Raw genomic sequence first — 12,209 nt, forward strand, 5'->3', positions numbered from 1 at the left:
ATCATTTCATATGTCCGCAGGCATTGAATCACTATTGAATCTTGGTTGCGTGTAGTAAAGGTATTCAATAGCAACTTCATGGCGCAAGCGTCGTTAATAATGGCGTTTTTTTTTGGCGATTATTGCTATAATAACATCAATTTCTATGCTTTCAAAGTATATTTCGCACATAAATATTGAATTTTACAGAATTTTTGCAACATTTCTTTTTGGCTTTCGTTCTTTAATATTTTCGGAAAAGTAGTATTTTGCATCGATTAATATACATAAAACGAACCGGTCGATGTATTGTCTTCCCGATCCCCAGGAAATGGCTTATGTCCATATTTTGTTCTCTATTTTAGGACTGAATTTTTCGCCAAAAATGAATCCCTCCTTCGAAAATATGTTTCAATGTCGCGGTAGATAAGTTCAATTACCGGGAAAGGCCATTTTTCGCATTTTACATCGGATTTTCGGATATTTTACATGACGGTTTTTAAGAAAAATTACTCAGAAACGAAGGCATTTCACTCAGAAACGGACACTGAATGATCCACGTCAACCACGGAAGATCGGAGTTAAGCTCTTGATTAGGACTTTCTTGACCACTAAAGCCACTTACCCCTCACTCCGCCTTATGAGAATATCAAACATGTGTCAAGCTTGCAGGGCCTTCACTGGTGACGAATGCTTTGGATAGCAATGGAGCTATTGCGAAATGATGGCACTGCCGCACCTCAATTCGCAATATGCATCTTGCCTAAATTTCCTAAACAGACCACCATAAACTTCAAGAAAACTGAATACGCCATGCTGAGTTCCAAAACGAGTGACAGACTGGTACAAATCAGTTCCAATGTAAATTCCAAATGAGTTCCTAAGGTTGAAACTTAGTTCCTTAGCAGTTTCCTATGGAAATCCAAAGCAGCTCAAAATCTGTTGCATATGAGTTTGAAAGGTGTACAAATGACTTCATGACATGGTAGCACGCTATGACGTCTTGAACTTCTGTGTACCGTGTTTCAATTCCACACCAGTTCGAAAGGGCATACAAAGCAGATACATGACAGTTCCAAATGGCTTACACAGCAAAAATTTTTCCCAGAGCACGAACAACAAATGTGTCTGAGTTAGAGTGCTTCCAAGCGCGGCCGCCAGGGGCGCTGGGGAGAATCTTTGCATCGCCAATAGCTTCATTCCTGGTGGGAGGGATAAAGTGATCTGCGAGGCTTTATTACACACTTTCACATCTAATTCATTGTTTCAAATAGCATCCGCACCAAACAGAGGAGAAAATATTCTTGATTTATTAGCGACAAATATACCACATCAGGTAATAAACGTTGGCACTGTCGAAGGAATAAGTGACCATAGGGTAGTAACTGCAAAGTTTTCTCTAAATACCGCTGTAAACTTAAGAAAAGAGCGTAAAGTTTTCATTTTTAAAAGAGCTAATTTTGATGGGTTTAAGAGTCATATGAAAAATGCTTTCCCCGAGTTTCAAGAATCAGTATTAAAGTTAAATGTAGAGAATACTTGGAAAGCTTTTCTTTCGCTCGTAACTTCGGGAATAAATAGCTACATCCCTAGTAAAATAGTAAAAGAAGGCAGCGAACCGAGATGGTACGACGCGGAAGTGAGAAAATCATTGAGGCGACAGAGAGCGTGTCATGCTAAAATGAAAAAAGTCAGCACGGATTTATCCGCTAATGAACGCGAGCTAATAATTAAAAAATATAGGATGACTAAAGCCGCCACGAAGGAAGCGTTCAGGAATGCGTTCACGAATTTTAAAAGAAAAACACTAGTAGAGCAGTTACAGGATAACCCAAAAGCATTTTGGTCATATGTTAGGGAAGTTCAAGGTAAACGATCTACCGTATGTTCGCTGAGAAACGACAATGGAGATGTGTTGACAAGCAGTTACGATAAAGCCAATTTATTAAATTCCTACTTTAAGAGCGTGTTCACGGAGCCTTCCGAAAACTCACCCGAGACCGATGACAATCCCTGTATACATAAGATGCCACCTATTGACATTAGTACGCTCGGAATAGAAAATATATTGAAATCGCTTAGTCCAAATAAATCACCTGGTCCAGACGAAATCCCTTCTCGCGTATATAAAGAACTAGCCTCAGAACTTGCCCCCTACTTGCAGTTAATATTCAGTAAATCCATCAAGCAACACGAAATACCTAATGACTGGAAAATCGCTAATGTAACGCCTATATTTAAAAGTGGAGACAAGGAACAGCCATCTAATTACAGGCCGATATCTTTAACGTCCATCTCTTGCAAAGTCCTTGAACACATCGTAGTCAGCTCGGTAATGAAACACCTAGACGCGCAAAACTTATTAATGGGAAATCAACATGGATTCAGGAAAAGCAGATCGTGCGAAACTCAGTTAGCGCTTTTCGCCCACGATATTTTAGTCTCCGGGGAAGACAACATTCCAGTGGACGCGATTTTTCTTGATTTCAAAAAGGCATTTGATAAAGTACCCCACGGAAAGTTAATAATAAAACTGAAATCTTATGGTCTAGACGAAGATGTCATTTCCTGGATTAGAGAATTTATGAGCGACCGCGTCCAAAGAGTAGTATTAGACGGTGCAGTCTCCAATGAGGTTAGAGTGACTTCTGGCGTTCCTCAGGGTAGTGTCATTGGCCCACTCCTATTCCTTCTTTATATAAACGACATTGGCGAAGTAGTGCAGAGTAAGTTACGATTATTTGCAGACGACGCTGTAGTTTACAGAGAAATTCGTTCCAGCAAAGATATAGATGAACTAACGAATGACCTTGCTGCTATCCAAGCTTGGTGCGATGCTTGGCAGTTAGAATTAAATTTGGAAAAATGCGTCGTAATGAATTTCTGGAAGAAGAATAACTCCCTACAGCGTAACTATGTCATTCGGGGCACGCAGTTAAAGGCAGTTGAATCTGTGAAATATCTAGGGGTTAGACTCAATAATGATCTATCGTGGAATAAACATATTCGAGAAATAACCGGTCAAGCTAATCGTAAAATGGGTTTTGTTAAAAGAATATTAGGAAAGTGCGACGACAAAGTGAGAGAAATTAGCTACTTTTCCCTCGTTAGACCACATTTGGAATACGCTGCCAGTGTTTGGGACCCTCATGAAAAAGGCTTAATAACAGAGTTAGAACGCGTGCAAAGAAGAGCTGCCAGGTATGTGAAAGGTCGTTACGATAGTCTTGTTAGTGTAACTGACCTCTTACATAAACTCGGATGGGAATCTCTGTCGGACCGTAGATTGAAAAATAGACTAAACCTTTTAGATAAATTCAAGAGCAGTGTCTTTTCTGACGAAGTTAACCATATCTTGCGGACGCCAACGTACTACGGAAGATCATATTATATAAATAAAATAAGAGAGATAGATTGCAGAACAGACAGATTCCGAATGTCATTTTCTCCACGATCAATAAGAGATTATAACGGCAGCAATAGAACGCGTAAATAGATTGCATGACTTGTAGTGTAGCCTACTAACCTATGTAAAACTTACTACATGTTTCTGAATTTCTATTCTATATTCTATTTCTAACAGCATATAGTAGTATAGTTTGTTATTATACGGGACGTTTCTTGGACGGTGTGGTGTGCATGTGGGAGTCCAAATGCATGCTGCATGCTGGTGATTGATCACCCCCTGCCAAACACCCTAGAGGTGGCTCGCAGGGTAATTTGTAGATGTAGATGACATGATTTTGCAGGGCCGGCCCTAGCAGGTGCGGGGCTAGGGGCGAACCTTCAGTGCGGGGCTAGGGGCGAACCTTCAGTGCGGGGCCAGGGGCGAACCTTCAGTGCGGGGCCCTTCACTTAAAATATTAAACTCTATACCCCATCTACAAACTCGAGCATTTTGAATCCCTACCACTCTCTGGCTAAGTATGTGTTCCCCTCCCAAATTCAGACTTCGTAATTACGCCGTTATGATACCATCACGCAGTTGAGTTCAAAATAGTATAATACAAATAAAATTTATAATTATATTTATTCATAAAATTCCCGCGCCCGCTCTCACTCATGTCAAGTTCTCTCACTCGTTGTTATCACTCACATGACACAGTACTGTACTGACAAACGCAATTGCACAATAAAAAGTACTGCATTATTATTCCTTTTTCATAATATTATTTTTTGTCTAGCACGGACTTAACAATGCAGTAACAGTTGAAATTGCGTTTTCAAAAGTATCGTATATTTTAATTTTTTTTTCACGAACGCGGGGCCCCCCAAAGCGCGGGGCCCGGGGCGGTCGCCCCGCCATAAGGCCGGCCCTCTGATTTTGCACTATCTGCCTGATTTGAGATGAAATGGCCCTTTTTTCACACGAACGCCTTTCTTCTCTTACACATCCTTCTTTACCTGATCCCTTTTATTCGAGGTTTTACTTTTCCGTTCTTGCCATCTACTTGTCCCTTGACGATTGCCTTCGTGGGGTCGTTGTGTGTCAAGATATTGCCGATAAGGTTGTTATGTCTCCTTATCGAGGTTTTCACGAGGCTTCTCTTGTAAGCCATTTACGACTTCCTCGTTACTTACTCGGTGGATTCATGTGATCCTCATCATTCTCCTGTAGCACCATATTTGGAAGGCCTCCAATCTTGTTTTTTTCCGCTACTATCATTTCCCATGCCTCAATCCCGTAAGAGAAGCATACTCCAAATCCAAACCTTAGTTCTGATTAATTTTTTCCTTACCTCTATTTAAATTACCCGCTATTTGTAGATTCTCCCTTTTGTGGAAAGCTCTCTGTACCTGGGATATCCTAAATCTAATAGAATTTATTATTCAGAATAGAACTCTACTATTTTATATTTACCTCTTCTAATGTTCATATTTACTTCCTCTCTTATTCTGCAATATAGTAATTAAATTTTGTGTGTGCTTATCTTCAGCCGGCAATCACGGGTGCGTTTTGTTATTTTATCATGTGAAATGCATTTTTTCACCATAATATCCATTGTTAAACGTTACTTTAACGTTTTAATTTTTTAATGCATTACTTATAAGCCGAAAAAGGATGAAATATGAGGGAGCGTATTACTTATGTCATATCGCCCATATTGAACTCAATAAAGTTTTGCAGTATCGTATAGCAAAAAATTGAATCACTCAATAATTATATCCGTCAAGCGATAGGTTTTCAGGGACCGAAAGACTGACCGCTTGACCCATCATTTTTTTGAACCAACGGTCATTTCCAATGTCCCATGTTCCATCGCTTATTACATCGCTTTCCGTAGTAAGCGACCATTATTCAACGAAAAGGAAAATGTGGAGATTTTAGCGGCGGTGCGTTTGGCGGTGTGAAGGACGGTACCAGCGATGGTTTCAGCGACGAAGAAAGGGATGTGCCGAGTGATAGAAAAAGGGATGGGATTGGTATCCCTCGAGCTATTGTGGAAAATGATCGTGTGAAACGATCATTTTTTCCGCCATCATTGGAGCGATCGCTGAAGATGTCCCTCAAAAGGGATGGAAAAAATGATCGTGTGATTCAGGCTTAACTTGAGTCGAAAGTGTTACATGATGTAGCTCAGTTATTTTAATGCTATAATAGTAGTATTAATTTATTTACCCTATGATTGGTCATTCAAGTTCACGAAGGAAGTTGTGAGACAATTACGATGTATTCAAAACCTCGCATTTCACAGTTTTTGGCTATCTTTTTTTTTAAATCAAATGTTCTTGGCCTTCAGCACTGATGCTCTGACGTTTTCTGCGTTCCATTGCCAATACGTTCACGTACAATACTCCTCCGAGAACCTAGGGAATGCCAGCTGTGCTATTTTTGGAGATTCCCCAAAGCAATATATCTCACCTCCCGGGCTGGTTGGTGGCTGTGTCCTCTTCGAGGCAACTCGCATCATTCACTGGCTTTCAAAGTTTCCTCACGACCCTCCGTTCTACAGAATGCCCAAATTTAGTTCATCTACATAATACCCCGCAAGCCGCCTAAAAGGCGTGTGGCAGGGGGTGATAGGACATCAGCCGGCCTTACATAAAAAGGAAGTGCTCTAAGGAAATTGCAACAAGAATTTATTAAAGTCCTTTATTATTTTTATTAAATTGTTACAAGTAGGCCATTGGCCTGGTGGTAACATGTACATATGATGCAAAAACCCTTTGTCCCTACTTCTTCAACCGCTTTTTAAAAATATCTACTTTATGGCTCGGAGGAAAAAGGAATTCGCATATCTATCCGTTCGCCAAAACATCATTTATCGCTTCTGTCGGACCTGGAAATATAGTGCGGCGCTAATATTTTGTTCTCCGTGTCGCTCTTTAAGATATCCATTCTCAATTCTTCAAGCAATCAAGTTCTGGTAATAGAAATAGAAAACAGCTTTAAAAAAAGGGTCCGCTTTAGAAAATAACATCAGAGTACATGCCATCTTATAAAAGAAGCATCGAAATAAATGAGCTACATCGTTTAATAATGATCGCAGGCTTTCCCGGCGTATAGAATCGTGGGAGGTTACTCGGGATTCCCACCAGGCCAGGTGCTCCATCACGGCCGACGCACCGTGGGCTAGAATCGAAAAAAGCTGGCCAAAACCTCAAAAACGATTTTTTTGAGCTAGTAACTTCGCGTATATATTTTCAAATAAACTGTGCATAACTTGCCATATTATTTATTTCCTGTGCCTTCATGTTGACGATATATTTGAGGTCAAAGTTGAACAAATTTAGCGAAAAACGACCACCCTCGATTTTTTTCAGAAAATAGCCAACTTAATCCTCGTGCAGTGGTTTCATGAGTAGTTTTATTGACAAAACTGTTGTACCATCTTATTTTACACTTCTTTTTCACTTGGGGGGTTTTTAAAGATGTTTTTCATAATTAAACATAGATATATATAACAAAATGGCGGAGCTTAATTTTAGCCAATTTTTTACATTAACGTAGAGAAAACGTCGCGACGTTTCGATGCACGAGTCGTCCATCTTCATTTGGGCATCATCATAAGAACACCATGCTCTGATGACGATGGACAACTCGTTCATCGAAACGTCGGCCGTGATGGAGAACCTGACCTGGTGGAAATCCCGAGTAGCCTTCCATCATCGTCTAATAATTTTGACTCAAGGTAGGAAAAAATGTCTCTTGCTCAAAATAGGCAATTTATTTATGTATTTTCTTTCCACACACAAACACCTCCGAAAACAGCTCTATTCGACCTTAACATCGGAGTTTTTCATACCAATTTAACAATCGATCAGGCGAAAACATCCATGCCTGGGATAAGGCTAACTTACCCAGGCGGGACCCGAACCCGCGACCTTTGGTGTGGCAGGCGAGGGCTTTACCTTGTCGCCACCGAGGCCGAACATATTCAAATTCACCGAAGAAACAAACATAATCGGAAAACAAGTTGCAATGTCATTAAGTGGGAACCTGAAAATATATACAGCATAATTATATCTATCATAATCTGTAACCATAAAAATGGATTGTAAATATATTGCAATATTAATTTTTATGTGATAAAAAAGTGCTTGGATAAATTGATGTAATATTATCTTAAAATTTAATATTTTTAATCTCTCATAAGAGACGGACTCTATATGTGCTGGTAGGGATTGTTTATATTTATAGGCCATCATATAAAAGCCCATTATTAAGGCCTTGGTTATGGCAATGTGTGCCGAAGATTTGGACGATCAAAAAAATTAAACTTGTGTTGAAATTTATCGTTGGTTTTTATTTTTGACATGGATATATGCAGCGCATCACAAACGAGGGCCGTTAAAGGGATAGTGAGATTTTTATGCCGAAATATATGTATTGAAAATATGTTTAGTAATTGAGTCTTGATTGCAGTGCTGTACCTGATCTTCGTCCCGAATGAATATGTTTCGATCTCGTACAAAAACAAACACTCAAACGAAAAATTCCCAAAGGCTCCAAAGTGTTTCCCTGTCTTTCTGCCAACTTCATCTTCCGTTGCAGCAATGTGTTCTCTATCCTAGACTGTTTCTGTGAGATTTCATGGAATCGTTCCATGTCAAAAGAAAACAGACACATATCAACGCCAACAAATTCTTTGGGATACATTATGCCCTGCCAAGGGATTTCCTAGCTCTGCTCCAAATCTTTTTAGGACTCACTTTATTTAAAATGAGAACAGGTTGGCTGTTGTTTCCTTCCCTTAATATACGGTTAAAAAAGGAGATATCTGTTAGCAGGGTTCTCTGGTTGGCCAATACGAAGCCGAATCTCTTTGTTACCTTCTTTTAATCTTCCAATGCATGGGATTTCGTCTCTATGGTCATCATTATTATCTTCAGTCAACAATACTCAGGTTGGTTTGATGCAACTATTCACTTTTATGAACAAATATTTTTACTCCTGCCTAGTTCTTCTTTTTCACACCCATTATCACGTATACAGGAATCGTTACACAGATGTTAAACGAATTTGGTTGTGAGCCGCAAGAGACTCAGGAGGCTACGTGCTAGGCTTAGATTGCTTGAGCAAACTTAAGGTTTGAGTTCTGTTCATGAACTAAATTTTCCGTAGAAAATTAAGTATTGAGGTGTAATAACGGACTTACTTCAATACAACAGCCAAAACGGAAAAGACGGCTCTGTAAGTAAGCAATGATGACCTCATTTTTATGGACAAACAAACTTAAAATTGTCTCCCGTACCACCTCCTGAAGTATTGAAACGTCCTGTATACAGCAGGTTTTAAAGTTGGTTAACCTTATCAGGACTTAAATTTGATTTGAGAAGAAATCGCTGAAAATTTACATCCTTAAAAATTGTCTTAAGGTGAATCGATTTCGCCTAAAATTTGAACTAGAATTTCGGAAATTACTGAGTAAATGAGGAATAATGCCAATTCTAAGTAAGAGCCAGTATCCAAGATGTCCTTCGGAAAGCGTCTCCTTCCTCTATATTTAGAAGCCTCTCGTTTGAAGCTGCCGAGTGTGATGGCCTTGTCAGTGAAAAAGCATTCCACTTCCGAGCCTTCGTTATCTTATCGCCCGTCCGTACTATCTAATGGGGTGTAGGTACTTCGCTGCGATAGGGACGACTACATTTTCATTGCATAGTCCACGAATATTACAAAAGAGGATACTCAAAAGTCTGCCTATAAATGTGTTGTCACCCACAGCGCATTTAACACTAGAACCGCGGTCGGGACTTTTTTGTCCCATCGCCCTTTGCAAATGTTTGCCATTCATGTACTAGTGGTTTGATCCCTTTGAAATTTACTGACTTTTACTCATTTTTTTATGCTCTTTCGAATGGTCATATCGAAAATATTGTACCATGTTTGGTTCGCGAGAAAAACGACGATTTACCTAGAATCGCGGGATGGGACTTCTTTTTGTCCCATATGGGGAAAACATACAATTTCAGTTTTTTTTGTACTTTTATTTTTTATTTAGCATAATCACAGTTTATTAAAAGGGGATCGATTCACAGATACCGTTATTCTGCCAGTTAGAAGCGCAGAAGGGAATAATCTGTGCACTGCGCCGGCCGCCTACTCACGCAGCGCCGTCCGCGGAACCTCTGCCCGGCGCTGCGCCCCTCTTGACAAACAACACTTTTGCTGTCAAAATAAGTTTACTGTATTCCTAGTTATACTCAATAAAACGTTTTAAACATTACCTAAACACGTGTTTTGTTCACACAAACCACAAAAAACCGTCAATTAAATATAAACATGACAGGATCAACGTATTTTGTCAGTGGGACAAAAAAGTCCCATGCCGCGGTTTTGGTGGGATTGGAAAGTTCAGCGGTTCTAGTGTTAAATAGGTTTGCAGAAGTCGCCACTCGCGTCGCTGGCGGAAAAATTGATCCGATGTTCACGGGGGAATGAGGTATAATTAAGGGTATCAACCGAAATGTATATACTGAATGATTTTGATCTATCAAATTCATTACTTATCATTGCTATTCCTCGCAATGAAAAACACTTTACTCAAGGGGACTGTATAGAGGAGGCCCACTTCCATCCCATTGAACGCTGATTTTTGTTGTTGCCACTGCGATCGCTTTTTAATCGGTGTTTTTAAATGTCTGCAGCGCGATGATGGGTGTAATGCGATCTATTTTTTCCCCAATATTTTGCAGTATAATGTCTATCATTGCGAGGAATAGCTCTGAAAAGTTATAACTTTGATAGATCGCAACATCATGCGTATAAATTTCGGTTGAAACGGCTAATTTAACCGTATTTCCCCGTGAAACTCGGATCAATTTCTCCGCCAGCGACACGAGTGGCGACTTTTGTAAATCCCTGTATGTGCGCAACAGAAATCAGCCTAGTATGGGATGGAATTGGGCCTCCTCTATGCAGTACCCTTGAGTAAGGTGTTTGTCATTGCGAGGAATAGCAATGATAAGTAATGCATTTGATAGATCACTATCATTTAGTATATAAATTTCGGTATGGGGTAGTATGGGGTAGAATTTGGCCTCCTCTTAACAGTCCCCATGGCATAGATATTGCTTCGGACTCCTTGATAATTTTTTAGATATCATATTCTTGTGGGTAATTGGTAAGTTATTGTTACGACTGATAAAATTCTGGATGAAAATATTATCTTCGTTACTGCCTTCATCAATTTGTTAATGTAAAAAAGCTTAATAAATAGATTATTATTAATAGGTACTCCACCTCTTGATCAGACACGGCCTCGATCATGCGGATCATCAAGAAAGCGCCTCTATCAATTGATCTTTCCTAACAATTTCAGTGAAGTGGAATGTTTCCAAGCGGTGATCCCAAAAATTAAACAGGGCTCCCATTCAACCGTGAAAACCTTAAAACCTGGAAATAAGCCGTGAATTTCTTCATAAAACCTTAGAAATCTCATGAACTTGATTGTGAACTACGATAGACAGATGAAAAGAAAAATCGTTCTTTCGATCATGTTTCAAGTTCGAGTCAGGTGCAGATAGTGTCCACACATTTATCTGTCCACGTGTATTCGAAACGCAATTATGTATTGGTTCGTGTGCCATGATAACACATTGACCTTAAGCCTGTGATTGGAAGACATTATCCCTGGCAAAAAATCAGGCACTTCTTCACTTCCCTTCCCCCCTGCTCTCTCCATTTTCCCACACACACCCTTTAGAGGGATCTGAATTTTGCTAACGATAGGTGACGTCATAAGAGATAGCACTGTCATTTCTGCGTTTGCATTCAAGGCATCTGTTGCGTTTTTTTACATTTTTAGTTTACGTGCGGCCGATGATTGTTACGTGATCAATATTTCTGCCTAAAATTCCTAATCTACAAACTGTGAATTTGATGACATTTAGACCGTGAAACCTGGAAAAAACCGTGAATTTTATAATGTAATTGGAGTGGAAACCCTGTTAAACGTTCATGCATGTTTTAAATTTTTTACGGCTGATAAATCAAGCATGTATTCTAAGCAGATTTCCTTCTACAGATCAAATTTATTTTGAGTGTTTTTGAATGATTAATATACTTGTTTTCGTACTAACTGCATCTAAAAAAAGAGGCGTCGATATTTTCGATTATTCGATCTTATGGTTCCTATTTCGATTTTTGTTGAAAAGTCGAGCTTTTCATTTCGATTAAAAATCGATTGCTCGAAAAATCGATTATAACCGACATATTTCCATCACTACGCAGGGGCCACCACGTTGTACACGGAGTGTATTGCTCATGGTCAAAGCTGAAAACAACTCTGTTAATGTTCCCGTGCACAAGAAAGCCAGGGTGGATATACAAACTGGGGCATATGTTCCAGTTTATTAAAAGTGTCCCAATGCTGCCATAAACATTGTTTATGTTTGCCTGTTCGTATCTCGTTCTTGCGGTCGGCTCCCGTTGCTTCCTCATTCCTCTGCACTCCTCCTGATGTTATGAGATCGGCTCGCTTTCCTCATCTCACTGTCTGTCAAGCATCTCAAGGACAATATTCGCGTCTTAGAGATAGCTGTCTCCCTGCGGTTCGCTATTGGTTTCATCCGTATGAATCTGCAAAGATAGATGTCAATGGTTTCACCCATGAATTCCCAAAAGAGGATTCTTCAGTCGGCGTCTTCGTTTTATTTTTTAAAATCATTGTTACGTATTTTATGGCACCAGGTAAAATTCTGGATGAAAATTTTCTGCTTGTGCCACTTAATCAGCCGCTCATAGATTGCTCGTCTATCGATCCCTAAAAAATAAATAGGTACATCCT

The sequence above is a fragment of the Ischnura elegans genome, chromosome 9 (assembly GCF_921293095.1).
Source record: "Ischnura elegans chromosome 9, ioIscEleg1.1, whole genome shotgun sequence".
In the NCBI taxonomy this organism is placed as follows: Eukaryota; Metazoa; Arthropoda; class Insecta; order Odonata; family Coenagrionidae; genus Ischnura; species Ischnura elegans.